This window comes from Onychomys torridus, chromosome 14, assembly GCF_903995425.1.
Source record: "Onychomys torridus chromosome 14, mOncTor1.1, whole genome shotgun sequence".
Taxonomy (NCBI): Eukaryota; Metazoa; Chordata; class Mammalia; order Rodentia; family Cricetidae; genus Onychomys; species Onychomys torridus.
This window is the reverse complement of record NC_050456.1, coordinates 2,420,457-2,447,304: the sequence shown is the minus strand read 5'-3', so window position 1 is coordinate 2,447,304 and position 26,848 is coordinate 2,420,457. Positions and strand designations below refer to the sequence as shown.

At 43.4% G+C, this 26,848-nt stretch overlaps 1 protein-coding gene across 12 annotated transcripts in view; it reads right to left on the bottom strand.

Annotated features, from left to right (window-relative positions):
- Positions 1–26,848, bottom strand: part of Atxn7l1 (ataxin 7 like 1) — a 227,567-nt gene that overhangs the window by 62,458 nt on the left and 138,261 nt on the right. For 2 of the 12 annotated variants that reach the window (XM_036205555.1, XM_036205557.1), the window contains exon 1: positions 8,648–8,754. The exons of the other annotated variants lie outside the window; for them this stretch is intronic. The gene's annotated coding sequence lies outside the window, so the exon portion shown is untranslated. Of the gene's footprint in view, positions 1–8,647; positions 8,755–26,848 lie in introns of those variants that run through there. 12 annotated transcript variants of the gene reach the window in all.

Sequence of the window (26,848 nt, the reverse complement as noted above, 5' to 3'; positions counted from 1 at the left end):
CCCCACCCAGGGGACTACCAAGAAGAGGTCAGCCGGATGTCGCAATGCTCAGCAGTTCAGTGCAGATGAAAAAGTGGCCTTATGGCCTGGGAGCCCAACTCCCACCAGAGTCAAGGAGGAACAGCCCTCCTGGTTTCTCTGCTGAGAGCTCCAGGAGGACCTGGGGGTCAGAGGTAGACACTTCCCATGGCTAGCTTTCCTGGTGCATGCTGGTTCTTCTGGAACTCTGGCTCTGCTTCTTGGCCTGGCCCATTCTTTCTCCTCACCACAGGTGCCCACAGAGTAAGTTAAGTAGGTGGCCTAAGTTCTCAGCAAACAGGTGGCTTAAGATAATTAAGATAAAAAATTTACATTGCTTTAGCTTCTGAGAAGCAGCAAGTTTGGAAGTGTAACTCTAAATAGAAAAACAGGAAGGGGCAGCCCAAGTCAAAACTGTGCCAAGGACAGTTCTGCAGAGCAGATAAACAAATGGCTAAGGAGAGCATATGCAGAGATGCTCCACCTCATCAGCCATTAGAAACATGCAAATCAAACCTAAATGGAGCTAGCACTCCAGCACACTAGAATGGCTATTTAAACAGAGGAACAGAACAGGAGCTGGTAGGGACGAGGAGGAAATGCATACTGCTGTTTGGAATGTAAAATGTTATAGCTGCCATGGAAAACAGCATGGTAGTTCCTCAAAAACATTAAAATAGAATTACAGTATGATTCAGTAGTTCCATTTATGGGTATATACCTATATGTGTATCATGTCCAAAATAACATCATTCTGAAGAGCTAATAGATGGAAGCAACATGAGTATTCACAGCTGAATACAAAATATGGCATGTGTGTACATCTGTGCACATGGTGTACGTGCATGTGTGTGCACATGCATGAGAATGAGATAGTTTTCTGTTGCTATGATCCAGACAAAAGCAGCTGAGGAGATGAAGAGTCTGATGAGCTTACAGTGCAATGTTATACTCCACCACAGACTAGGTAAGTCATAGCAGGTCATATCACACCCATAAACAGGAATAAAGAGCAACAAATGTGAGCATGCTTACTGCTCAGTGGCTTTTTCTGCTCCATAGTTCAGAATCCATTGCTGAGGGAATGCTGCTGCTCACAGTGTCTAGCCTCCCATCTCAACTAACAAAATCATGACCATCGCTTTCAGACCTGCTCATAGAACAATCTCATCTGGACAATGTCTTGCTGAAACTCTTCCCAGATGATCCTAGATCGTGTCAAGCTGACAATACTAACCATGAGGAGCAGCTGCCGAGATGTCTCATCTGGTGAGCGCACTTGCTGCCCATGCCGCATGCCCTGAGTTCCATCCCCAGGACCCACATGATGACATAAGAGGAACAACCTCCTAGTTGTCCTCTGACCTCCACACAAGTAACACAAACCCAGATGATAAGTAATAAATAAATAAATGAATAGATAAATACACTATTAAAACAAAACAAACCTTTAACCATCACAGTGGGATATTCAGCCTTAACAAGAAGAACATTTTGATATATTACCCTATGGATGAGCCTTGAAGACATCACACTAAGTGAAACTGGCCAGCCACGGACAGGCTATCCTGTAGGGTTCCATTGATATGAAGTAGTTGAGTACTCAACTTCAGGCAGACAGGGGAATGACAGTGGCTAGGAGCTGGGGGAGGGAAAGAGGAGCCTGCTGTTATTTATTAGTAGCTACTGTGTTTCTGTTTTGCAAATCCAGGAGTTCTGGAGATGGTGGTAGCAATGACTGTAAAACAATATGACCATACCGAATACTTTTGAGCTGCACATCAAAATTAATTATGATGGGCCAGGAGCCTTTAATCCCAGTACTTGGGAGGCAGAAGCAGGCAGATCTCTGTAAGTTCAAATTCAAGGCCAACATGGTCTACATTGTGAGTTCCAGGTCAGCTAGGGCTACATAGTGATACCCTATCCCAAAAACTAAACATTAGGAGCTGGAGAGATTGCTCAGGTTAAGAGTACTGGCTGCCCTTCCAGAGGTCCTGAGCCCAATTCCCAGCAACCACATGGAGGCTCACAACCATTTGAAATAAGATCTGATGCCCTCTTCTGGCCTACAGGCATACATGCAGACAGAACACTATATACATAATAAGTAAATAAACCTTTTGTTTTGTTTTGATTTTGTTTTTTGAGACAGGGTTTCTCTGTGTAGCTTTTGGAGTCTGTCCTTGAACTCACTTTGTAGACCAGGCTGGCCTTGAACTCACAGAGATTCACCTGGCTCTGCCTCTGAGTGCTGGGATTAAAGGTGTGCGCCACCACTGCCTGGCTAATAAATAATTTTTTTTTTTTTAAAAAAAAGAAAGAACAAATTAAATAAAGTAGATAAAGTTCCTCCAGAGAGTAAATCCTTTAGGGAGACGGCTCAGTAGTTAAGAGCGCTTGTTCTTGTAGAGGTTCCAGGTTCGGTTCCCAGCGCCCACAAGGTGGCTCACAACCACCTGTAACTACAATTCCAGACGACAGCAGGCAGGCACCTGGTCACTGACACACAGACAAAACACCCACACACATAAAATAAACAAACCTAAGGTTAAAAGAACAGTCAAAGGTAGAATCACCCACTGACGAATGTGTGAGAAAACAAAACCCGTAGTACAGCCGCATGATGAATACTACTTTACCACAGAAAAGAATGAAGTTATGTGTATGCCATAATACAGATGAACTCCAAGAAAAGAAGTCAGGCACATCGGGCCACATACACTGTGTGCTCTCATCTATATGCCATGCCTAGTGCAGGCCGACCCCTAGACAGACCGCCTGGTGGCCGCCAGGGGCCAGGAAGCAGGAATGACTGCACAGTGGATATGAAGTCTTATTGTGGAGTAAAGAAACATGTTGAAACTAGACTGAGCTGGCTGCACAGCATAACTGCATCAAATGCCGGTGCGTTATTCAGCTCGGAATAGTTAATTCTATGTTATGTGAGTTTCAGCTAGGCAACAACAATGGTAAAATCCCAGAGCAGAAGATAAAGTCCAGGACAAGCTGGAAACAGAACAATCTGTTTTAAGGTAACTGAGAGTTACCTTCAAAACCCTGCTTGGTGCCGCTGAAAGGAAGTAATTTTTAAGTTAAGGTAATTAAGGCAGCCAGCAGGAGACAGCAAACAGGTATTCTAAGACAGCAGTTCCCCAATGCTGCCAATTTGGGTCAGTGAATAAGTGTTACTTTGTCTTAAGCAAGATGCATCCTCCCTGCTCCCTGCTGCTGCAAGGGGGTATCCTTTTACTACATACCGATGACACGTGGTTACTATATTTTATTACTGCCCCCGGAATGTTCTGATTTTAATGCTTTTGTTTCATAAAATACATTTGGATCCAAATAACAGTGACATTATGATCACGCACACTGCAGGCAGGTCCACTGGCTACTGACAAACAGGACTCTGAGACGCAGCTGCCCTTGGCTCTTGCATCCCTGACACTGCTACCATTTCCATCAAGTCCTCCTGCTACCCAGGGACCTAGGCACATAGCTGGAAATTAGGACTATCGGACTTTAAACACATAGAAGACCCTTCTCCCAATGATGCTGTCTCCCTACCAGCAGAGCTGCAGGCCTGGGTTCCTGCAGGCCCCTCAGGTGCTAATCTCCAAGGCACTGATGACCAAATGGTAAGAGCAGACAGCGACTGAGATACCCACACATTCATCCCACTCTCATCCTCAGGGTCATCATAAACCTTTGGTGTTCTCCAGCTCCTTCAGCAGGGTGAAAATTCCCATCCACCTTTTAAAGTCATTTCTCAGAAAACTCTGTTCCTACCCCTGCCCTGCCCTAAGCTCTCCCTGGCTCCCAGCATTCTTCACAAACAGGAATTCGGACGGGAACACATTCCAGTGAACTCTGCTCAGCTCCTGGCTGTCCATTCTGGATATTATTCTCTACCAATGCAGTGGAAGATCCATCCAGATGTTTTATTTCCTACAACCCCACACTAAGTCTTAGGTCACACTGTTGTCAAGCTGTGTTAACCCACAGGTACCCTTCAAAACTGTCAGCTTGTTGGACTCAGTCCACTGTTCCAGTCTGTTAAGATATTTATGGACTCTCACCACTGATGAACCCATTCTCCACTTGGAAACTTGAGAAGCCTGCCCCAACACCACCCTTCTGAAGCAGGCCCCAGCCATGTCCCAGTAATCATGACCTATGAACAGCATTCTCTCCAAATGTAACCAGACTTCCTGACACCCAGAGTAGGTATGCCACTGGCCCACCTTCCTGATAAGGATCCTCTGGGTGATGTTAAGACACAGATGTCATGATAGCCCTTCTCTGAATAGAGCTAATCAGTGGGCATTACACACAGAGAGCAACCAAACACGTGTTTATCACTTCAAGAAACCTTATACTGATGAGGTGGTTTTCTAGTTCCCACTCTTAAGTGGCCATCAATGCACACACTATACAGATGAAACTCATAGCAGGAACTCAGGCATCCAAAGCTGGAGCCTGAATACCAGTGCTGTTACCTACTGATGTTACCAGACCTGTCTCTCCAGGGCTGAGGGAGAAGTGTTGAGATCTGACAGGTAAAACACACTTAAAAGTTGATGCTGGGTGGCACGAGCCTTTAATTCCAGCACTCAGGAAGCAGAGGCAGGCTGATCTCTGAGTTTGAGGCCAGGCTGTTCTACAGAACCAATTCCAGGACAGCCAGGGTTACACAGAGAAATCATGCCTAAAAAAAAAAAAAAAAAAAAAAAAAAAGAGTTGAGCCAGCTTATGCAAATGTAAGTAAGATGATTGTAACTAAATAATTTAGAAATAATAACAACAAAAATACCATTTCTATCCTGTGTTTGGAAACATATCTGTTAAACTAAAGAGGAATCTAGACATGAGCTTCTGTTTGGGGACAAGACAGACAGATAGCTACAAGGGAACCACCATCCCCAGGCTCCTTTCCCGGAAGAGCTGTTTCTTTTCCATGAAGATCAGAGCCCCAGCTGGCTTGAGAAGGGATTGGGCTTCCCCGACACTACTTGACAAGAAGCTCCTCAGCCTTCAGGAACATACTGTCCATCACCATCCTTGTTGACACACTGTCCATAAGCATCCTTGTTGAGGCCAAGACCTGTGTAATGAGCACAATCTGGCAGGTAACCAAGGGCCAGGTTGTGTTTAGCTCCTATATGGCACGATCCTCCCAAGTCCCTGGGCTTCCATCTTACAGATGGGATTACTAAGAAAAGCAGCTCTGGGTTCAAACACTCAGGTGTGTGCAGTCTGTTGTGCTCCTAGCATCTTCAGGGACATAATGAACTTCACTAGGAAAGTACCTTGGCCACACTTTGCAAAGGGCTGTCAGAAGCCACCTGTTGGCTCCTCAGGGCATACCACCGTCACAGATACCCTCCAGCAGGGGAGAGACTGACAAAACTGGTACAGCCAGCCCAGGCCCCTGGGGAAAGAGCAGCAGTTTCAATGGGAGCCAACAGCTGGCATAAGGTTTCTCAAAGTCCACAGAACCTAAGGACAGATTAAAACATAAAAACTAAACAAACATATATATGTAATTATTGGCACGACATTGAGAAGATTATACCAATGATTCTGTGAACTGATTAAGATGTTTGATCAGAAAGGTGCTGGGAGAAAGAGGCAGGAAAACCTGCCAGATAATTTTGAGAGCCCACTGGTCCATAAGCTGTTCTTCCTGAGTGCCCTCTATGTAAATCTGCCAGACCACCGGGCTGACAGAGTCTCTCAGATCAGAATGCATGGAAAGTAACTTAGACATTCATAGCCATTACGGGCTTTTCCCTGTGACTTTAGAAGACACATTTTTGTTTTGTTGCTGTTGTTCCCTCTGCCTACTCATGGCTACGGGAACAAATCCACAGGAGATCCTCTCTACAGCATAGGGTTGCTGAGGCTGCTTCAAAACTTGAGACAGGACCAGACTTACCTTGTTGAACAGTGGCCATCACCCATGTGTTAAGTCTCTAATTCTCTAGTTCTTGAGAGTGTCACAAGGTCTTTGAAGTGGTCATTAGGAAAAGGACCTAATCCAATAGGACTGGAGTTATTATTTAAAATGTATGGGGCACCAAGGACAAGTACTCAGACAATGCACCTTGAGAAGGTAGCAAGCCTGGTATGGTCATGTGCAAGGCCTTAGGAAACACCAACCCTGTCAGCACCCTTGGTTTTGGAATTCAGTTTCCAGAACTGTGAGTAAATGAGCTTTGGATATTTAAAATATCTTCTAGACAAACTCCAAGTAGAGAATTCCTAAGTTCCCACACAGTCATAGCACAACTGCACAGAGCAGGTGCACTGGAGGCATGCACACAGAGCAGGTGTAATAAAGGCATGCACATAGAGCAGGTGTAATGGAGGCATGCACACAGAGCAGGTGCAATGGAGGCATGCACACAGAGCAGGCATGCACACTGAGCAGGTGTAATGAAGGCATGCACACAGAGCAGGTGTAATGGAGGCATGCACACAGAGCAGGTGCAATGGAGGCATGCACACAGAGCAGGTGCACTAGAGGCATGCACACTGAGCAGGTGTAATGAAGGCATGCACACAGAGCAGGTGTAATAAAGGCATGCACATAGAGCAGGTGTAATGGAGGCATGCACACAGAGCAGGTGTAATGAAGGCATGCACACAGAGCAGGTGCAATGGAGGCATGCACACAGAGCAGGTGCAATGGAGGCATGCACACTGAGCAGGTGTAATGAAGGCATGCACACTGAGCAGGTGTAATGAAGGCATGCACACAGAGCAGGTGTAATGGAGGCATGTACACAGAGCAGGTGTAATGAAGGCATGCACACAGAGCAGGTGCAATGGAGGCATGCACACAGAGCAGGTGCACTAGAGGCATGCACACTGAGCAGGTGTAATGAAGGCATGCACACAGAGCAGGTGTAATAAAGGCATGCACATAGAGCAGGTGTAATGGAGGCATGCACACAGAGCAGGTGTAATGAAGGCATGCACACAGAGCAGGTGCACTGGAGGCATGCACACGGAGCGGGTAACTTTAAGAGCAGCAAGTAACTAAGTCCTTTAATCAACTTCCTCCCCTGGCTTATGTCTTACTCTGAAAGGTTCTGACTAATCCACAGATCGTTAATGTGGTTCCAGAAAGAGACAAGACCCTGGAGTGAGTAGATTCAGGGCCCATGAGGTAGCCACCAGCAACAAGCTGGTGAAGGATTGACAACGGTGCTGGGCCTGACATTCCACCCCTCAGCTCCTCTATGAAAGCATGCGGCCTGAAGCAAGCCAACTTTGTCATTATGTTCTGCAAGGTTAGAAGAGACAAAAAAAATTATACTTTTATATGGATGTGAGAAATATGGAGGAGAAAAAGAAATTGTAGCCCTAAAGTGGCTATAATAATATCCAGCTTGGACTCAATGGTCATGTTTACTACTTTGTAAAATTCATTTCAACTGTCCTTTCTCATGTAGGAATTGGGGTGACAGTGGTGTTTATGGACCCCTCCTGTGATGGAAGCACCCTGCCTCCTCTGAAGGCCTTTCACTTGCAGGTCTGAATGCAGCTGCTTATTGCTTTCTCCCTCCTTTTCGATTTGTTTAATTTAAAATATTTAACCGAGGCACAATGAAGAGTCTCATTTACAGCGTTCTCCTGGACCATTAGGAGGGGACTCCACACTCATTATGCTGATGAGCGTTCTACTTACCCATGCAAATTCCGGGAGTAGCAGCTTGGGAGATGGGAGGTGTTCTAGGTACACCATCAAAAGCTTCTATTTATTTATTTATTTATTTATTTATTTATTTATTTATTTATTTATTTATTTATTTAATTTTGCAGCCACTCAGTGGGCAAGGCAGAGCAATTTTTAGCCAATGGTTCTAGTAAATATTATGGGAAACCCTTTTTGTGGAGTGCTAATTCTGGCAGAGCATTTTCTTAAGTGCTCATGTTTTCTTCTCATTCAAACCTGCCTGGGAGCCCCCAGTGCCTGATAATCTACACAGGTCACGTGTGAGGGGGCATGCCATTGAGCAGTGGCTGGTAGCCATTCTTTACAATGCTGCCAACATCTCAGTATCACAGCCCTTTCTGCGGGACAAACTTTCCAACCCAGGAATTTCCCTTCGGCCATCGGTCCACCATCCCATCCCCCATGACCCTGAAACTCACCAACTGGCTCCTGGACGGGCTGCAGGCCACCAGATGACACTGCTCCCGTGAGTTTGACGAAACAACCAAAGCAAACTTTTTTGGAGGTTTGAAACAATACCCGACCCTTTCTGAGCGTCCCAGAGGAAATGGCATCATCACTTTCATTTTACTCCATTTGTGACAACCCAAAGAAAACATCACAACCTACTCAGCCGCTGGGGATCTGCTGGCGGCGGCTGGGGAGTGCTATCAAGTGACCTTTCAGAGAAATTAATTTTCAAGAGGGATAATGGCCCGTGCTGCGCATACATTCAGCACCACTTCTATCGGCATGTAAAAGAATTTCACTTTCTACGGTTGGAACAGAAACTCTCATACATCCCCATTTCTTTTTTTAAAAAATGTCTATAAATAACCCAGGATCAGCAAAATTATGCAAAACACCCTGCTAGAAGAAGAAATGTAAACTAAAACCACTTACAGAGCGACTCTGGCTGCCAACTTAATCTGATGCTACGACGACTATAAACATGTTGTACTTTTGGAACCTGAAGTGATCCACGTTAGTACAGATGCCATCGCAAGGGGGAGGAGGAGAGGGAGGGAGGGAGGGAGGGAGGGAGGGAGGGAGGGAGGGAGAGACAGAGACAGAGACAGAGACAGAGACAGATTCCGCAGCAGCAACACCGAAACAGCAACAAAAGCCTAGCCGCAAAACAGAGCAACCTGATTTGGTATTCTGCACGGTGCACGACCGGACGGCTGACCAGCTGCAGTCAGCACCAGCTCCCCTCGCTTGCACACGCCAACTGTTTTGACTACAGGCACTTGTTAAACACAGAGTTTCAGGTCCTACCAGTTGGACACCAGAAGTTCATGGAACTGACCCAGTGCCAAAAACAACAAGCTCAGAAAGCGAAACGGCTACCTCGTGTGAATGTTTGGTTAACTGTTTACGTGGAGCCTGAAGCAACCGGGTAACATTAAGAATTTAAAAGACCTTAAATAACAAAAGCAAAAGATTAGCAACTTGAAAATGAGATAGATGTTGGCAGATAATGTGAAAACATTAAGCTACTATATTGGTGGGTGGGGGAGGGGTGTTGGTGTCACATGACACATTGTGGTTATCAGCAGAAGGACTGGGCGTTTCCTCAAGCATCTTCCATATGATTGGTTTGGAGATATTTGCAAATATTGAGGACTTCCAGGGTCCGGGAAGTTAGTAAATCCCATAGGAGAAAGAAGGGACATACTGGATAATGTTTTTTAAATGCAATAAGAAGTTTCCAAGTTACCTACTATGTGCATAGAGTTTGAGACCAGAGATTGAGACCACACTCTGGAAGCATAGTCCTGGCTGGCATGGACCACTGGAGACTATTTCAGGGCTCCCTTTGGAATGAAGAATGCTGGGGACCAGCTTTCTGTCTAATCAAGACTGGAGTCTACACTCTTGGACAATGACAAATAATGCAAAATAAAAATAAAAAATAAAAAAAATTTTCGTTGCTGAGCAAGGCTTTCCATTTCTTCCCCAGAATGCACCAAGCACTATTTACTTTAGGATAATCACTATTAGCCAGGTTAAATTCTGGAGTTACTTAAGTATTTAGGTGAACTAAATTCCATGAGAACTGGGGTATGGATGTAGATATTTTAATTTGGGTGTAGACTTAAACCTTCTGTATTACCTATCATCTATCTATCTATCTATCTATCTATCTATCTATCTATCTATCATCTATCTATCTATTATCTATCATCTATCTATATATCACCCATCTATTATCTATCATCTCTTTCATCTATGTACCTATCATCTATCTATTGTCATTGTCTATCTGATTCGATAGACTTCAAATGTCTCTACAAGTCATGACTTGGTCTTTAGAAACACCCTGTGAGGTGGACGACAAGATCTGCTATTCTTACCCCATTTTCTGAAGCAGGAAAACACAGGCTGGACTTTCTCAGGGTCATGCAAGCAGGAACAGAGTCTACCACTCTAATCCTGGAGTGCAGCCTATGAGATTTGCAGGTGTGAGGGGGATTGAATCTAGAGCTTTTCACATGTTAAATACATGCTGTACACTGAGCCATCCCCTCAACAAAGCCCTTAAAAACAACATGCTTTGTTATTCCCATTTTCACAGATAAGGAGATGGAGAGTCAGGAAGGTTACAAGATTTGGTTAGTGTCAGGCCTTCCATCCCCAGCCCAGCCCTCCTTATTTGCCTCTATCATGTTTCCTGAAAACAGAATGCTAGAACTAAAACGATTGATCATAAATGTGTAAGATCTTCCTTAATTTTTTGGTATTGTCACTGTGGCTTTCTGTAGCAGATTGCAGCCTGCCAGTAGCACACAGAAGGCTTTCTTCTGTGCTAGGGCAAGCTTCATACATCTGTGCTCCAGAGCTATTGTTTCAACAGAAGACATCCTTTTCCTTCCAGTTTGTATACTGAATGCTCTGATCCCACTGGTTCATTCACCTGTTATCCTTGGCTCCTCACCCAATTCCAGTTTAAGAACATGGAGGAGTAGCCTGCAGCCCCACCAGACTGCAGGTTTGGAAGCCTGTGTGTCCATTTTGCTAGCAGAGGGCTCTGGGTTTGCAGATCTTTTAACATAGGGCTCAAAGATAGGCCTTTGCTGAGTTTGCTTATTTCTTCTTCAATAAGGACCATTGATAATGTTTCATCACACAAAGGTACCCATCATAACAGCTCTTCTCCTTGCTAAGTGGACACACTCACTGCTGCAGCAGAGAAGACATGACTGCTCTACCCTGACCTGAAGCAGGCTTGCTGTAGGGTGTGGCCATCTTTCTGAGGGGATGTGGAAGTAGGACACTGTAGATGACCAGGAGGTTTGGTCTGCAGTTAGGAATAGAAGTTCCTGGAAAGAACCGAACCACACTGAAGTCTATAGAACTGACTGGCCGATTCTGTGACGTGGAGAGAGTGGGACGCTGAAAGCACAGAGCCAACTTATCTTGGGGCATTTTTGTCCCCATCACAGCCATTAACTCCCTTCTCTGTATGTAACCTAACATCTTTGTGACCAGTAGGTAACTCTTTTGGGATGTATAAACATACCCCTAGTTTCCACAAACCAAAAGGCCAACAGTGGCCTCTGATAGCATCTGAGGCCTGCTGCTCAGATACCCCACTTTGCAGTGACCCACCTACCTCACAATTCCACCAATGTACCAGCAAAGTATCTGGATTTATGATTTTCTTTGTTCTATTACCACTTTGAAATGTGGTATTTGGGAAACCCTAAATCTGTGTTCCTGGGCCAAGGTTACTCATAGTTAGCTCCAGAATAAATGGTCTCCTTTCCACTTTGAGATGAGAGCTGTGTTTTGTGGTGAGACAGGGGGAATGAAGATGTTCAGCAGGAACTGAAGGCTTAGAGCCAGTACTGGGGACACTGACTATAAAACGCAGGAGGGAGCTGGTTGAGAAGAGAAGATTAGCGCTCAGGGGGCAGAAGCAGCTCTGAGTGTGAGGCTAACCTGATCTACAGAATGAGTTCCTGAACAACCAGGACTATACAGAGAAACTCTAACTTGGGGGAAAAAATGATTAGGAAATTCTAGAATGTTTTACCACCTCCTCATGAATCTTTATCTTGAAACAAAACACAAAAAAAATCATGGAAGTAAAAGCTAGGGCAGTTGTGTGTCAGAGCAGGATGGATCACACAGAATGACGGCATCCACATGTCCTAACTGGCTGAAAAGGTTCTGTGGTTGTGTGGGATGACTATGCAGTACCTCTTATGGTGATATTTTATTTGTACTGAAATATGATTTTATTTGTATGTTAATAAAGTTGCCTTGGGGTCAGAGCAAGCCATAGCAGAAGCTGGGTGGTGGCGGTACACGCCTTTAATCCCAGCACTTGGGAGGCAGAGCTAGGCAGGATCTCTGTGTGTTCAACGATACAGCCAGCATGGTGACACACCAACTATAGAAGACCTGGAGGTCTGTACAGACAGGCAGTGACGAGGAGGTCATGTGGCTGGGGTTACAACAAATGAGAAGGCAGAACAGAATGTCTATATAAAAGGCAGGACACAGGAAGTAGGTCTCTTGCAGAGAGGAAAGACAGAGCAGCAGTGAAGGGTAAGGTTTTCAGCTCTCAGCTATTGCTCTGACCTCTTGGCTTTTAACTCTGCAATTGGCTCTGTGTTTCTTTTTTTTTTTCCAGAGCTGAGGACTGAACCCAGGGCCTTGCGCTTGCTAGGCAAGCGCTCTACCATTGAGCTAAATCCCCAAACCCTGTGTTTCTTATTTAACAAGACGGTTACATCTACAGGCTCTTGTGGCTTGTGAACATTCACTTTGAAGGGGGTTATTTGAGGTTGCTTGGGGAATAGTATGACATTTGTATCCACAATGCCTGAAAAAGTGTGAGAAATCTTGGCAGGAAAATGTGTTTGCTTATAAGACATAAGGTGAGTATTTCCAGGTAGCGCGTGATTCCTCCTGAGCGCAGAGTCCACTTTTATAAAATTTGAAAGTAGAACACATGCTTTGACAAGCACTGTCAGATTTATGGAAGACAGAGTAAGGTATTTACAGGTAGAACTGTGTCAGAGAGATGCCACCAAGGCTGACATCTGAGTTCCATCCCTGGTTAGAGAGAGAGAACTGACTCCTGAATTTTGTCCTCTGACCTTCACATATATATGTAAAGTGGCATGTATGCACCCTCACATACATTAGATAGATAGATAGATAGATAGATAGATAGATAGATAGATAGATAGATAGATAGATAGATAGATAGATAGACATGATAGATAGATAGACATGATAGATAGATAGACATGATAGATAGATAGATAGATAGATAGATAGATAGATAGACAGATAGATAGACATATAGATAGACAAGATGGATGGATGGATAGATAGACAGATATAATAGATAGATAGGTGACAGACAGACATGATAGATAGATAGATAGATAGATAGATAGACAGACATAATAGATAGCAGACAGACATAATAGATAAATAGTAGATATATATATATATATATATATATATATATATATATATATATATAGATAGATAGACAGACAGAGCCAGATATGGTGGTGCAAGTCTTTAATCCCAGGACTTGGGAGGCAGAGGCAGATGAAGCCTCTGTGAATTTGAAGCCAGCCTGATCAACACAGCAACGCTCCAGCACAGGCAGGGCTACATAGAGAGGCCCTGCCTCAAACAAACAAACAAATAATAAATAGAAGAAAAAAGAGAGGCCTGGAAATCTATGGGGCATGCTGGTAACAAGAAGTTAGTAGAAGCAGGCTAGCAGAGGGAAGTGTCCTACAGACGGGAAGGTGCTGCAGTGGGTAACGGTGTGCTTCACAAAGACATCTTTACCGCAGACCAGGAAAAGCTGCTCGCTACCACTGGCACATCAGATGCTTCAGGGAATGCCAGGGAGCTCAGCACAGCAGATCTGGAGAACAGCAGTATTGACAGAAACGTCACAGGCTCCCATGTCCGCGCTCTGGGCTTTACGGGAATGAGGAAAGGACCGAGAGAGAACAACTGGGATAGCGTAAAGGAGCTCTGTGTTGGAGAAGTCGTGGAACCATGCAAGTTTATTTTATATAGTACCACAGGGAGGTGGGGTTGTCGCATGCAGATAAACAAGGAGGTAGGGTTACTGTACTCAGTTAAACAGGGAGGCAGGTTTAGCTAATCTCAGTAGACATCTCTGTAGAGGAGTGGTCTTTAGGCCATAAACATCTGGGGGAGAAAAGTACAGTGAAAATTTCTTTTCATTCAAACTAGGGGAAGGCTTTGCCATTCCTCAGAGGCTCACAGGGAAGCCGTCACCACATCTATGGATCTGAGGCATTGGGTTAGTGATATAGCCATACCAATGTTATATGTTCACCCAGGACTTTTTTGGCTCCCTACCTGTGATGTTCATGTTCGTGGCTGTGGCTTCTACTGGCTTCAGGGTCACTTGAACCCTTGGGTCCTAGTCACAGTGGTAGCCCTGTAGACTTCCCAGCTAGTGTCTACACTTGACTCAATACTCTACACTCCATCTCCTGGATATGCCAAACAACACCTGTGACCAACTTGTAGCGCATGTCCCAAGAGACTGCAACCAACATTATGTTAGTTTTACACGTATGTGACCACTGCCCTTAGATGTTTGATGAGAATGGCAATTTTAGCCAGACTTAGCCAGAAATGCACTAGAATTTGAAAAATGACTTCATAGTGAAGGTCAAAAACTATGGGGTGACTGCAATCTGGATAGCTGGAAGGGAGGTCCTTTTAGCCCAGTTCTGAATCTCATTTTCAGAGAGCCAATATGGTAAGCCAATGCCTAGTCACAGTTCAGAAGCTAGTGTTTTTAATACATTTTGAATGAATAAATAAAATCTAAATGTGAATCACTACACAAGTACAGAAAGTGAATACATTACATGTGTATCAGATTTTGTTGGTTATCTTCCTTCCTTCATTTCTTTTTCTTTTTTATCCTTTGTAGTGTGGAGGATCAAACTCAAGACCTTTCCCATGCCAAGCAAGAGCCAGACCAAATTAATAGTGTGTGTGTGTGTGTGTGTGTGTGTGTGTGTGTGTGTGTGTGTGTTAGTACATCAGACAGGTCCTTAGAGAAGCTAAAAGAGGCCATCAGATTGCCTGGAGCTGGTGTCCCAGAGGTTATGACCTTACAGATACAGGAGCCAAGAACAGAACTCTGGTTCTCTGCAAGAATAGCAAGTGCTTTTATCCTCTGAGCCATCTTTCCAGCACCTCAAAATAGGTATATATATTTTTAAGTTGTGGTTCAAATTAGGTAGATCCCAGCCACACAACACCATGCCCTGCTTATTAGCACAGCAGCACTGACATTGCAACTAATCTAGAGATGCTGGAGGCCATGAGAGGACGTATGTGAACTACATGCAAAAACACCATTTTCTATTTTTTCAGAGGCTGGGGATCAAGTCCAGACCCTTGCACATACCAGTTAAACACTCTACCTCTGAGTTATCCAGGCCCCTTACTATAGCATTGTACTCCAGCGCCTGAGGATTTTGGCTGCAGGGATGGCAGCTGCCCTGAAACCAATCCCCCAACAAAACTGAGGGACACTGCATTTGGGTGTTTTTTCAAGGTGGTGTTCAGGCATCTATCACTGTAAAACTAATTGCAGGGCCGCCAACTGGAGCTTTCAAAGTTTTGACACTTACCTACTTTAAGAGAGAAATTTTGGCTTGCAACCTCCTGTGCACATTTGTATATAAAAGAGTAGTGTCTGGGAAGGTCTTTAGCAGCTTTCCGTGTCTCCCTCCCTGCTTTTCTCCTCTCTGTCTCTCCCCTTCCTATCTCATTTGTTTTAACTTCTTTTTAATTTTAGATTTATTTATTTTATGTGCTGCCACAAAATCAACAGGTGCTGTTAACTCTCGAGCCATATATCTTGCCTCCCTTTTTTAAAAAAATTCTTTAAAATCTTGGTCAGGACTTACTAAATGGGTAGTGAAGTCTGCAAAGAAGGAAGAAGCAAGTATTCCAAGCTATTCACCCTACACACAGCTGGCTTCAACTTCCCGTGTCTCTCTATCCTGCTGCTTAGAACCCTCTCCTCACCAGGCAGGAAGTCAAGCCAACAGCCTGTTAGTATGCTGTGTGCAAACTGCTCTCAAGGAACCCACGGGTACCTGATGACCATGATGTGGTGCCGTGATGCCGATTCGGTACAGCACCATGCAGCACCAGCTCTTGACTAGGCAACATGCAACCAGAAAACACCTCCTGTGCACATGAATTTCCTTTTGAATGGAGTAAACTGATAGTTCGGGGCTCTGGCTGCTAGGGCCATAAAATGAAAGGGGTTCTAGGCAGTGAGCTTAAGGAAGGACTGGGTCTGGTCTGCTGTGTGTGAGGTGCCCGCATCCTCCTCAGCACTGCTGCTCTGAGCTGTCCACCCTAGCTGGTCTTTGCTCTGCTATTTTTAGCAACTCCTAGTCTACACTTCAGCCATCTAGTCTACCCTTTAGCCATGATGGATCCTTCCACGTAAACACAAAAACATAAACTAATTAGGAAGTGGAATTTTTGGTTGCATTTTAATAAATTCATGAAGTTTGTATGTGTGGTAGGTAGACTGATTAATTCATTTGTTATTATTTTTAACTAGCAAAAAATTAAATATGGTGTCCCTAAAGAGCCTAAATAAAAAGCAGTCAGGCACAGGCTAAGCAAATCATTGTCATATGCATTCAAAAGAATGCCAGGAAGTTATAAACATTATGGTGTTCATCTCTATTTTCTGAAACGTGTCCCCAATAATTTTATTTTTTAATGTGGAGGATAAACCCTGGGCCTTATACATGTTAGGCAGGTCTTCCACCACTGAGCTACATATCAGTCCCTTTCAATAATTCTACATGGGGGAAAAAATTAAAGCAGGTCTCAAAGCAATGTCTGGAAAATGATTCTATTTTTACTTTTGAAAATATAAAATACATACATATTCAGGGATACATAGTGAGATCCTGTCTCCAAAATATATATGCATATAGACATTTATGTACAACACAGACACTTACCCATAGGAAAAGCTAGAGAATTTTACATCAAAATATTTTTTTAAATTTTTCTGAAACTTTGGCAGCTTTTGCAGTGAAATCTTTTAAAAAATATTTTAATCTCCTCAATAAATTCTACATTTTAAAAGTTTTATTTATGCTGTAGTGTGCGTGTGTGTGTGTGTGTGTGTGTGTGTGTGTGTGTGTGTGTGTAGGGCTGAGGACAACTTGCTAGGGTGGTCTCTTCTTCCACCATGTGGGTCCCCAGGATGGAACTCAGGCTGTCAGACTTGGCAGCGAGCATCTGTATCTGCTAAGCAGTCTTACCAGCCAAGTTCTGACCCCGAGGGTGATCTGGAACTTACTCTGAAATCCATGACTAAACTTTTTTTTTTTTTTAGTGCTTAATTGGCAAATAAAAATTGAATATATCCAAGATACACACAGTGCCAGACATTTTCTTTTATAATAGGGACAAAAGTAATTTTTACCTTAGAGAGACAGTTTCAGGTTGTCATGCAAAGTTGTGCCTGTTTGGGCACAGCTCTCACATATCCCATGCCACCCCATTTCTCTGCAGCTTTTGAAAGAGTTCTACTCACAAGGAAGGGTCAGTGGATGCTAAGCATGGTGGCACATGCCTGTCATTCTAGTAATGGGGTGGCTGAAGCAGGAAGACTGCAATTCAAGGCCAGTCTGGACTACAATTGTGAGGTCGTGTCTCAAAAAAAAAAAAATCCCAAACCATGACCTGACATGTGAGAGCCAAGTGCTCTGTCACGGAGCTATGAACACGCCAGCTCCAATTTATGGAGCTCAAATTTCTCAATTTATGGGGAAATATTTAATTAATGCATTTCAAAGCAAAGGACTGGCTTCTGTTTTCTCTCTCCCTGGCCATGCTCTTTTCTCTGCTAGATTTAAAGAACTTTGCAAACCCCACATGAACAGCCTTGCTGGTTACTTCCATGGCATACTCAGGCTATAGGTTGCTCTCTGGTACAGGAAGAAACATGTAAGAATTCAACTACATGTGTTCTGAAGCTAGTTTGTGCTGTGGATATCACTCTGTGTAAATAAAATTCTGATTGGCCAGTGGCCAGGCAGGAAGTATAGGCGGTACAGCAGAGAAGAGAATTCTGGGAAGTAGAAGGCTGGAGAGACACCGCCAGCCGCCGCCATGAGAAGCAACATGTAAAGACACTGGTAAGCCACAAGCCATGTGGCAAAATATAGACTAATAGAAATGGGTTAATTTAAGATAGAAAAAGTAGATAACAAGCAGCCTGCCACGGCCATACAGTTTATAAGCAATATAAGTTTCTGTGTGCTTTCTTGGTTGGGTCTGAGCGACTGTGGGACTGGCGGGTAAGAGAGATTTGTCCTGACTGGGCCAGACAGAAAAACTCCAACTACAAATGGCGCCCAACGTATTGGCAAGAGTTTCCACCTAAAACCTGAGAAAAAAGATTCTAAAACAGAGTTAAAAACAGCTTCCTAGTTGTCTCTCTCAAGTTAGCGGCAGCCTGCTGGTTTGAGCTACTATGGCGGGTTCCTGGCGTGTGCGTCTGACCTGTACTGCGGCGGGAATGAGGAATCTACAAGAAGCACTTTACTCTGCTGCGTGGTGGATTTAGCCTTTGGTAGTTTAAAAGAAAAAAAAAAAGTTTCTGGGCTATGCACTGCTTTGATACAACTGCTTCTGATAGCTGATGGTACACATGGCTCCAGACCCAGAGCTGGTGGTAAACAGTGCCACCACCATGTTGGGAAAATGAGGTGGGCGGAGCCAGCAGCCACAGCAGCATTTCAGTCTTACAAAGATGGATATTACACAGAGAATCTGGTTTATGTTGTCTTTGGGATTTTTAACCACAGAAAAATATTTGATCATAAAAGCTGTTGAGTTAAACAAATATGTAAATTTTAAAGGTACCTTGACTTTGAAATTTGGATATAAGGATATGTTGCTTTGGAAAGGAGTCTCTTCTTTTGTTTCCACAGAAAGCCAGAGGCTGTGGATTTGTTCCAGATTAAGATATATCAGGTTTGATCAGCCAAGACCACCTGAAAGGTCTCCGATGACACCATGGCCCAGATGATCTGACATCCAGAATGGTTTCAAGGCAACTGGCTCAGAGGTTCACTCTAATGGACTACTCTATAATCCTAAAATTTTCTTTGTATCCCCATAAGATACAGCGCCCCCCTCCAGCAGGAAGTAGTAAGAGAAACTACGCCCACATTCCCAAAATTATCAAGCTGGCTTTGGAAATGGAATTGGCTCACTCCTTCTCTAAACCCAGACATATTGCTAAAAGAAAAGGTTAAGAGATTCTTGTGTCCCAAATCAGAAGAGCCCTCTGGTGTGGGACAGAGAAAAACCAATATTTTTCTTTAAAGCAGGTTGATTATAAATGAGATCTCTTTCTAAAGAAGAAAGGGGGATATGATATAGATATAATAGGATGAAAGGGTAGATTAGGGAACTTACTTCTAAAGAGCAACAACTTGTTTAAAATGTTTTACATTGGTTTAGATTTTAGTCTATTGATACAAACTTAGTTAATTTTGTTATATTTTGTGTATATTTCTACTCTTGTTTAAGGTATTATGTTCATATAGCTCATTTAAAATTGTAATGGATAATTAAAAATAGATTAATAACTGGTCATCTATGATAATCATACTTGTAGCCATGTTAGTTAAGTCTTCTAGGTATACACAGAGATATTTCAGATAGACAGGTAATCTTCAAACACTTCAAAGGTCTACAGAATATGGCATTTAAAATATTTTTAAAATTTAGACTTTCTGGACAGTGAGACATGGCTGCTCCTGGCAACACCTATTTATTTCAGAGAGGAGAATGGGCATTGAAGATACTTCATATGGAGTTTATCTTCACCTTGGCAAAAATAACCATTTGGGCAAAAAACTGTTTTTGCCTGGACTGCTTGATCGACTGGACATGCAGGACCCATAGAAAGGTAACCACTAAACTTTGCTTGACAAAATGGTCCTTCAGGTTCCTGCTTCGCAGAGGAAACTGCCAGACATTCTACAGGACACTGAGAGAAGTGATCGAGAGACTCTAGCCCTGTGGGCTGAAGACAAATGCCCCAACTTTACAAAGGACTGTCCAGGCTGCCAGCTGTCTCTGTCTACTCTTGCAAGACTCCCGAAAAATGCTTGCATCCTTCTCCCGGTTCTCAGGTAATATTAAATCCTTCTGATGTCTTTGATGTGGTTGAAGACTAGATAGTTATAATTTCCTCAGTTATGATACAAGATAAGTTAGATATAAAACCTTAGACTCACAAATATAAGATAGGATATCTTCTTTAATATTGTAACTGTAATTCTTGCTTGATAATTGTTTTGTTATATGTAATTGTACTATGTAAAAGTTAAAACCTTCCTTAAAAAAAAAAAAAAGAAAAGGGGAAGTGCTGTGGATATCACTCTGTGTAAATAAAATTCTGATTGGCCAGTGGCCAGGCAGGAAGTATAGGCGGTACAGCAGAGAAGAGAATTCTGGGAAGTAGAAGGCTGGAGAGACACCGCCAGCCGCCGCCATGAGAAGCAACATGTAGAGACACTGGTAAGCCACAAGCCATGTGGCAAAGTATAGACTAATAGAAATGGGTTAATTTAAGATAGAAAAAGTAGATAACAAGCAGCCTGCCACGGCCATACAGTTTATAAGCAATATAAGTTTCTGTGTGCTTTCTTGGTTGGGTCTGAGCGACTGTGGGACTGGCGGGTAAGAGAGATTTGTCCTGACTGTGAGCCAGGCAGGAAAACTCTAGCTACAAGTTTGTGCAGCAGAGTGAATTCAAGTCAAACATGTTTTGTTTTGAGACCAAGTCTCCATATGTAACTTTGGCTGGCCTGGAACTTGCTGGAGACACCAGGTTGGTCTTGAATCCAAAGAGATCTGCTTGCCTCGGTCTTCTTAGTACTGGGATGAAAGGCATTCACTACCACACTGGGGTAAAACAATGTTGGTTGAAGGTAAAAATAAATAAATAAATAAATAAGTAAGTAAGTAAATAAATAAATAAATAAATAAATAATAACCCTTAGCTCCAGCTAGTCCTGTTCTCCTCTCAACATTCATGATCATCCATGAGATATTTGTTACTTTCTCAGAACCAACTACATGCCGGCACTGCAGCAGGTGAGGTCATTATTCTGTTTATAGAGAAGGAAGCCAAGATTTACTCAGGTGGGCAACTGGTCCAAACTCACATTTGAGGACCATTAGACAGAGGATCCACACTGTATTTTTCTTGGCTGTCCTTTTGAATATGTGGCACTAAAATCTTTCTTGTTCAAAAAGATTTATTATTTTTATGTGCATGTGTGTGCACCTACATGAGTTTGTGTGTACCATGTGCCTACAGGAGCTCAAGGAAAACAGAAGAGTGTTGGATTTCTGGTGTAGTTACTGATAGTTGTGAGCCACCAAATAGGTGCTGGGACTTGAACCCAGGTCCTCTGTAAGAACAAAAAGTGACCTTAATCACCGAGCCACCTCTCTAGCCTTCTAAAGTCTTTCTAGAAATAGGAAGCCATATAATTTTATTGTTCTTATGTAGCTAGAGTTTTTTTGGTCCTTGCTGGCCCACTGTCAGGACAAATCTCTCTCACCTGCCAGACCCACAGCTGCTCAGACCCAACCAAGTAAACATATAGAGACTTATATTGCTTACGAGACCTGCCAGCCGCTGCCATGACAAGGGAAATGTACGATACCGGTAAACCATGAGCCACATGACAACTTATAGATTAATATAAGATAAAAAAGTAGATAACAAGAAGCCTGCCATGGCCATACAGTTTATAAGTAATATAAATGTCTGAGTGATTATTTTATACGTGGGTTGTGGGACTGCTGGGGCTTGGTGGGACCTGGAGAGAAGCACTCCAGCTACATTCTTACCGGATACTTTTGAAAGCAAAAGATGTTGAGTGGATAGGCCCCACCCAGGGAACAGGTCAAAACAGTGGCTTTCCCAGAGAAACTCAGCTTTATAGTCAAGAAACACACAGACATACACACACACACACACACACACACACACACACACACACACACACACACACTGAAGCCATATCTTATGAGTAGTAAAGAGAAATGGGACAGGGGTACAATACTCATAATTTGTTTTTAAAATTAGAGTATGAAAATAAGTATAGACAAAAGCCAAGGAGAAAAGCTTACTATAGCTTCTTGTTATTTATTGGATGGACACAAGAAAGTTAGGCCAGGCTTTTCATCTTTGGGACATCAGTTTCCACTGTCTCAAGAATTAACCAAGTCTGAAGTAGGCACCTGGAAGTAATAAAAATGGGACACAGTCCCAATGTAACTTCTTTAGGGTTTTCTGCATTTTGGCCAACACTATATGTTTTGCTGGTGAAACTCATGACACAGTATAGTGAATACTAGAAATGGGTTGTTTATCTATTAATTTTTGAGACAGACATTCATGTAGTTCAGGCAGACTTTTACCCATGGAATACTGGGATTGTAGGTGTGCCCCCCACTATGCCCACTTGAAATGGTGTTTTATTGGTAAAATTAAAGGTATTCAAGATAAAGGCCTTTTCAGAAGCTCTTAAGGTCATTCCCTTCCCTTGTATCAACAGATCGCTACAAGAACAAATCCATCAAGGTTTGGAATGGCTCTGAATCAGGACTATTCTAGAGCTCTGTGTGAGCTCAGAAAGCAGTGCTTCTCTTTGGAGTATTTCCACAGCTCCTCTGATGGACCTTCTGTGCAAAGCATGATTGGAATTACTAGGAGGGCTGGACCTTTATCATGCCTATGAAGCAGACTGAATTAAATGTCTGTATTTGTGAAATTGTTAGTTGATAAGTTCCCAGGTTTGTAGCAGAAATGAGCCTACCTCCACATTCATTAAACCTGGTAGTAAGGTGGTCAGAGAGAAGCCAAAACCCTCATCATGTCAGTCTTCTGAACCTTTTATGTAGCAACTGTTTTCTACTGAAATATTCTGAGTTCCTCTTGGCCAAAGCACGTTAGGTCAGTGCACAACAAACAGGTGAATGTGAAATGGGTAGAGTTAGGGAGGGGTCCCTCCATGCATTTTTCTTTCTATCAGATCCTGAGCCTCTGTCTTCTTTAATAATGTAGTTCATAAGCCCCTCCTCCTAAGAAGTAATACAGGTTTGTCTACTGGATATGTTAAATGAATAAGAATTCTGTCACTTCTACACTCTAATTAACTAAATGTTATCTGTGATTTTTTTCATTCTGTTAGTGACAACAGATTTTTTACAGTCATAGTCTACTGCTTGCCTTGGGTTAAGCTAGTACTGTAAAAATCATTAAATAATAATAATATCATTGGAATTACATTATTTCATCCTCTTGATAATACAGATTGGTATTACCACTCCCAAACTCAGGTGCAGAGAGTTAAAACTTAAGTCTGTAAAGCTAGGTCCACTAGATTCCAAGCTGGAGTACATGCTCCAGTGCTACCCTACTCAGAATAACCAGAAAAATCAAACATGCTGAAATTGAATAGTATTTCCTTTGCCACCCTCCTCTCTTCCATGTCCCTGATCCCCATGCTGGGATTGAATACAGGGCCTTACACAAGGGCTCTACCACAAAGCCAAAGTCCCAGGATTTGCGATCATGTTTATTTACTTACTTTATGCTATGCATATCTTTTGTTGGTACTTCAACATATTTTATCAAAAGCATTTTGGAGGGAGGAAATTTTGGGAAATGGATGTTGGAACATGGGAGCCAACTTACTAGTTCTTTCATTTTTAATTATTTTGATTGGCGTGTGGTCAAAGATATCTAATGACCTCTTAGAGTTGGAGATTAAGTCAGTTCCAGGGAATCTGACATTGCTCCGTGTCTCCAGGCTACCAGGCACTCGGGCTCCATGTATACTCTTCCTGCACACACCCTTTCTGCCTGCCAATCCAGACGAGTAAGTCCTGTGCTGTGTGTTCTGTGACTTGGTACAGTGGTGGCTTTTCTGCAGAATGCCTGTCTATCTTTTACCTTGGTTAACACCTTGTTTGCTTGCATGACCCAGCTCTAACACTAACACACTTTGGATACCTAGTGGATTCCTGCCATTTGCACCTCTGCCTGGCCTCACAGGAAATCGACTTCCTTAGGTGGGTGAGATGCTCAGCTGGTAAAGGTGCTTGCTGCCAAGCATGATGATCTAAGTTTGATTCCAGGGACATACATATTGGAAAGGGCAAACTGACTGGCACCTTTATTTGTGCGCCACAGTATACGCACACCCCTACCATAAAATAGTAAGTGCAATAATACATGCAATAATAATTATAAAATATTCTGTGTGTTTCTGAGGAAAGATCTTAATATATATGTAGCCCTGGGGGCCTGGAATACACTAAGGCTGGCCTTAAACTTACAGAGATCTCCCCACCTCTGCCTCCCGAGTGCTGGGAATAATGGTGTGTGTCATCATGCTTGGTTCCTAAAACATTTTTTGTTTTGTATGTGGGTTTTTTTTTCACAGTTTCTCTGTGTATCTCTGGCTGTCTGGCTTTGTAGCTCAGGCTGGCCTCAAACTCAGAGATCCACCTGCCTCTGCCTCCTGAGTGCTGGGACTAAAGGCGTGTGCCCCACTGCCCAGCTAAAACCGTTTCTTAAAGAACACACTGTGCTCACCTCCACTGCAATCCTGCACTGGCTCTGTACTGACAGTGGACTTGCCCTTCACTACACCATAAAGAGCTGGCGTGGAAGACCTCACTGCAGTCCTGGCACTAACAGGCACTCAGAGTGTGTTAGACAATGAATGAATAAATCAGGAAATAATTAGCCAGTCTATAGAAAAGGAAAAGAAAAAGCAGGGTCAGCAAGCCCCAGTCTCCAGGGGTCTGAGGGCTAGCTAACCTTAATTATTTCTCTTAGTCACTGAATTTAAAATGATTTTTAAGCTTAAGAGTGTCATAGTTGGTGTTTTATGAGAGGCAATAGACTATTTAATTCTGAGTGCTCAGTTTCCAAATGCAGCCGGTTCCTGCTCAAAAGTACCGTGCCAGGCATCAGCATCTCTCTGGTGTCCACAGTGTACCACGAATGGCAGTTCACAGAGCCCTTGCTAACTCTGGGCTGTCCACTTAAGCTAAGAAGACACTGAAACTCAGATACAGACCAAAAATGATCCAAGGAGAGCTCTGGCTTGATCAGACTGTGGGACTCTGGCCTAATGAAATAAACTATTCCCAGCAGAGCCTGACCCTGGAGAATGTAATTCTTTCTGACCACTCTGTGTAGATAAAAAATAATTCAGTGATTTGCTCTCAGTAAACTCTTGGGTATAAACCAAGAAGCCTGCAGATGACTGTCCTGATGATACTGTACAACTGTAAATATTTAGTTTCCTTGCCTTCTTAACAGTGTTTATCAGCAGGAATGCATCTAGCATTTTAGATGGGATAATTCTGCACAGAATGGAACTATCATCCTGGGCTGTGCAAAGTATTTAGCACCTTGGATCTAACACATTTCAAAATGTATCCAAGGCCAGAGCCATCTCAGATCCTAGCATTCTGGCTGGGGTTGGCTTGGTTCTTCTGCAGCAGAGGAATCCATGACGGGACTGAAAAAGGACCCAGACCAGGGCTTGGACTGTAAGATCAAGACTCAAGGTATCAGGCTGCTCATCTAAGGCCTATCTGTGAGCAAGTCAGGAGTCCTGAGAGCTGGGTGAACAAATTCATTCTCTGAATGGACAAGTCATAGCACTGAGAAAGCTAGACTCATGAATTGTTACACTTGAGGTCAAAATGACCCAGAGGATTGATGGATGCACAGGCAGTGGGAATTGGCCTGGGCACTGGTCCTGGATACCTCTAAGCCTCCTCTTCACAGCCTGTAGGGAATACCAACATGGCAAGAAGGCTCAGTGATGGAGAGCTTGCCTAGGAGGCAAGAGGCTCTGGAATGAATTCCTAGCACCACAAGAAAAGAGAAACACACTGTGTAAGAAGAGGAGACAACAGCAAGGGAGTCAAGGCCATCTGTTCAAGACACTAATGTTTTGAAGGTTCTGAAGGTTTTAAAACCCAGCTCTGTGTTCTTGCTTGAACGGCTATAACAACACCTCTGCTATTGCAACAACCACAAGGCCAGTCAAATTTGCACGTATGACCCCCCTCACCATCTCAAAGAGAATCTGTGTCACCAAAGTGGGAGATGTCCTAAAACCAGCCCCCCAAAATCAGCTGAAGTTTGAAGGAGAGGAAATGTAAGCACAAAAATCTCCCCAACTTTGTGGTCAGACACCCCACAGCAAGTGCAGGCCGTCAATGGCCAGGTTTCTGCACACTGTGTGTTCCTTTATCTCATCTTTTTCGGTTACTTGCAATTTATTCTATCCAGTTCTGCTGTTTGCAACTTTCAAATAGCTTTAAATCCTTTTACAACAAGGCCGGTGTAAATAAATAAAGCACAGAAATAAAATCCATGGCTGCTGGTGTCAGCACTGTCAGACTGAGTACAAGGTTTTGGCTTTGATGTAGGAGGAGGGAGGTGCTCTAGCGAGATGGGAGGAAGCAGGGGGAGGGGAGACTCCACAGAGCTTTGGGGAATGGTTGGCCCTGAATCCTGCTGTCCTGCCCTGGCACTAGAGTCCCAGAGCCCCATGCAAGATGCCATCCTCCTCGGCCTCCATGTCATTGTCCTTAAAAGATGGGAGAGTGAGTAGGATGCTAGTGCTGCAGCTCAGTGGCAGGGCACTTGCCTAATAGGAGGGTCTGGAGAGTTTGGTCCCCAGCACTGCAGGAATAAAACAAAACATAACAAAAAGAATTTGATGAAATGATCTCACATCTTCCTATTCCCAAACCCTGGGATTTCAGGCACCTCTTCCTGTCCCTTCAGTGTAGCTAACTGCCTCATCCATCTCCAAGTACCAGGCAGGACTCCTAGCTGAGCATCTGTTTGCAATGATAAATGTGAGTCACACTGGTCAACAGCGCACGTGTGTGTGCGTGCGTGCGTGCGTGTCTGTGTGTGTGTGTGTGCACATTTACTACTACTACTACCACTACTAC